Raw genomic sequence first — 4,441 nt, forward strand, 5'->3', positions numbered from 1 at the left:
CCGACCATCTCAAGTATGCCTATCTTGGAGATGAAGAAACATTACCGGTGATAATTTCGACCAAGCTGGCACGAGATGAAGAAAAAGAGTTAGTTGGAATTTTAAAGAAATACAAGGAGGCTATTGGTTGGACCATTGCGGATATAAAAGGGTTGAGCCCATCATTATGCATACACAAAATACTGATGGAAGAGGACTTCAAGCCAACCTGTGAAGCACAGAGGAGGTTGAATCCACCTATGATGGAGGTGGTTAAAAAGGAGATCATGAAGCTCTTGGATGCAGGTGTAATCTACCCCATTTCTGATAGTAAGTGGGTGAGTCCTGTGCAAGTAGTCCCGAAAAAAGCCAGAGTTACCGTTGTCAAAAACTCTGAAGGGGAATTGGTACCCACCCGTGTGCAAAACGGGTGAAAAGTTTGTATCGATTATAGGAAGTTGAATGCTTCCACCCGCAAAGACCACTTCCCTTTGCCATTCATTGATCAGATGTTAGAACGATTGGCCGGGAAATCCCACTATTGCTGCCTTGATGGTTTCTCTGGTTTTCATCAAATTCCGGTTGCCCCGGAAGACCAAGAGAAAACCACATTCACATGTCCCTTCGGCACCTTTGCGTATAGACGCATGCCCTTTGGCTTGTGCAATGCACCCGCGACCTTCCAAAGATGTATGGTGAGCATATTTTCAGAATATGTCGAATATATCATAGAGGTTTTCATGGACGATTTTACTGTTTATGGAAACTCTTTTAATGAATGTTTGCAAAATCTCACCAAAATCTTACAAAGGTGCATTGACACGAACTTAGTCCTTAATTATGAAAAATGTCATTTTATGGTTGACAAGGGCTTGATACTTGGACATGTGGTGTCCCAAAAAGGTTTAGAAGTTGACAAGGCCAAAACAGACGTTATTAAGAGCTTACCATACCCGAAAAATGTTCGGGAAGTACGTTCTTTTCTTGGCCATGTAGGTTTTTATCGGCGGTTTATAAAGGATTTTTCCAAGATCACGGTGCCGATGTGTCAACTTCTACAAAAGGAGGCTGATTTTGAGTTTGGTGATGAATGTAAAAAGGCATTTGATCTTTTAAAAGATTTGTTGACATCCGCCCCCATTATTCAACCGCAAAATTGGGATCTTCCATTTGAAATCATGTGCGATGCTAGCAATACCGCGGTTGGGGCGGTTTTGGGACAAAAGGTTGACCGAGCACACCATGTCATCTACTATGCATCAAAGACCCTTGATAGGGCACAAGGCAACTACACCACAACAGAGAAAGAGTTTCTTGCTATTGTCTTTGCTTTAGAGAAGTTCCGACAATACCTCCTTGGAACTAAAGTAATCATATATTCAGACCATGCAGCCATAAATCACTTGCTTACCAAGAAAGATTCAAAGCCGAGGTTAATACGGTGGATGCTTCTTTTGCAAGAGTTCGATATTGAGATCAAAGACAAGAGTGGAAAGGAAAATCTGGTTGCGGATCATCTAAGTCGCATCGTATCGCCCGAAGATGGTATACCAATCTGTGACACATTTCCAGATGAGCATCTATTTGCAGCCAAAGAAGCACCATGGTATGCAGATATCGTCAACTACTTGGTCACAAGTCAATTTCCCCCAGATTCATCCCGTTGGCAAAGAGACAAAATCAAGAAGGAAGTCAAACGATACATATGGGACGAGACTTATCTTTGGAAGTACTGTGCGGACCAAGTAATTCGCAGGTGTGTTGAGCAAAAAGAGGTACAATCTATCCTTAATTTTTGCCATTCCTATGCATGTGGTGGTCACTTTGGACCCCAAAGGACAGCTAGGAAAGTTATAGGTAACGGATTCTTTTGGCCTTCTTTTTTCCATGATTCCTATGTACTTTGTGCACATTGTGAAAAGTGCCAAAAATCTGGGTCTTTAAGCTCTAGAAATCAAATGCCCCTTACCCCTATTCTAGTATGTGAGATTTTTGATGTATGGGGTATTGAATTTATGGGACCATTTCCGCCCTCTTTTGGTTGTTCTTATATTATGTTAGTGGTGGACTATGTGTCCAGATGGGTGGAGGCTCAGGCCACCCGTACTCATGATTCCAAAGTTGTGGTCGATTTCCTTAAGGTACAGATTTTCTCACGGTTTGGCACACCAAAGGTGCTCATAAGTGACCGCGGGACCCATTTCTGCAATCGGATGCTAGAAGTTGTTTTGAAGAGATATGGAGTGACACACAAAGTCTCAACAACTTATCATCCCCAAACCAATGGACAAGCAGAAGTCTCAAACAGACAAATCAAAAGTATCTTGGAGAAAACGGTCAACCCAAACCGCAAAGATTGGAGCTTGAGGCTAGATGATGCCTTATGGGCATACCGTACTGTTTTTAAAACTCCCATTCGTATGTCCCCATATAGGCTTGTATTTGGTAAAGCATGCCATCTTCCAGTTGAGCTTGAGCATAAAGCTTTTTGGACGGTAAAGAAATTCAACTTGAGTGAAGATGAGGTGGGAAATAAAAGGAAACTTGATATCCAAGAGCTAGAGGAGATTAGGAATGATGCATACGAAAGAAACATGATCTATAAGGAGAAAACAAAAGCATATCATGACAGAGCAATCTCCCGAAAGACTTTTATACAAGGACAAAAGGTGTTGCTTTACCACTCAAGATTCAAGCTAATTTCAGGAAAGTTAAGATCGAAATGGATCGGTCCTTTCGTGGTCACAAGGGTGTTTGACCATGGTGCAGTGGAAATCACGAGCAAGCAAACGGGTAAAACATTCAAAGTTAATGGTCACAGGTTGAAGCCGTTTTATGAAGGATTTGAGGTGAAGAATGAAGAGGTTGATGAGCTGGAGAACACCACATACCAAGAATGAAGCACACCTGGGTGGACAAAGTCGAGCCAACGACCTAAAACAAGGGCAGCTAACCGGGAGGCAACCCGGGAGTATTTTCGTCATTTTTCGTTAAAACATTTCGTTCTTTGCATTCTTATGGTTTTTAATGTTCCAAATGTGTTTTGTCATTGTTTTCAAACCAAAAGAACGGACCTTGGGGTGGAAAAGTATTTCATTTCAAAGAGAGGGAAATTTTCAAGTTCAAAAAGTGGGGATTAGCATCCAGGGACCAACACGGGTCGTGTTGGTTTTGGCCTACAATTGACACGGGTCGTGTTCATGAAAAAAAAGTCCTAAATTCTTCCAAAGACCAACACGGGCCGTGTCGCATTTTGGCTTATAATGGACACAGGTCGTGTCCATGCGAAAGTACCCCCAAATTCTTCCAGAGAGTAACACGGGTCGTGTGGGTTTTGGCCTTGACCCAACACGGGTCGTGTTCGTCCTTAACTCAGCATAAAACCCCCAACACGAGGCGTATCGATTTGGCCTGGGGCGACACGGGTCGTGTCCGCGCAACAGTTATGATGTTTTTAAAGAAACAAAATTGGGACTTGACCTCATTTATCCCCACTTTCACTTCCTAATAGCCCCTCTCTCCCAACAAAAACCTTAGGTCCGATTTTCATCAAAAACCTTTAAATTTCTTCAAGATTTTGGCTTTCATCTACAAAAAGTGTCTTAATCTTGAAAGGCGCAAGCTTGGGGAGGTTAAGGAAGATCTTTTCCATCAAGAACAACACAATCCAACACACGATTCGGTAAATTCTTTCCAACTCTTAACTTTTGGATTTTGTGTTCTTGAGTCAAAGTACTTGAAATTGTGATCTATTTGGACTTGATTCTTAGTAGGAAATCTTTGAAAACCAAATTTCCCGCGAAATTTTAGTGGCCAAATTCAAAGTTGACTGGACCTGTCAACAGTTAACTTTTTGACATTTTGACCTATTGACTTTTAATTCGTCCCAAAATTGACTATGGAAGCTACATCTTCCAAAAGACCAAGACAGACCAAATCATCCGCACGCCGTCGGAAGCCTAGATCTCCATCACCTCCATCTAGATCCCCATCACCTCCACCTAGGTCCCCAACACCCCCAATCGACCCGTCTCATTGCGGTGTCGTATGTCTTGACCCAATTCAACAGGGCAAACTTGAGTCATTCCTTAAACGGGGTCATGCCATCCAAAAATTTGCGCATGTTCCATCCCTAAAAGAGTTGCATGTTTACAACCAAGTCAAAACTATGTTCCGCAATATAGGGTGGCACGGCTTGTTGAGGGTCCATGAATTGAGCTATAAAGTCCCAACAGTTGAGTTTCTATCCTCAGTTTATTTGGACCATGGGATCCTCTACTTCCGTCTAATGAATGAAGACTATGAGATCTCCTTGGATCAAATCAATGCCATTGTGGGGGCCCCAACGAAAAACACATTTGGCCCCACCAACCTAATTCAAGGATACTTTGACTTAACATGGTGGACTCAACTCACCCAACAACACCCATATGTATCTAGCGCTGCCAAAGCCTCATTACTT

This window comes from Lactuca sativa, chromosome 9, assembly GCF_002870075.4.
Source record: "Lactuca sativa cultivar Salinas chromosome 9, Lsat_Salinas_v11, whole genome shotgun sequence".
NCBI classification, from domain to species: Eukaryota; Viridiplantae; Streptophyta; class Magnoliopsida; order Asterales; family Asteraceae; genus Lactuca; species Lactuca sativa.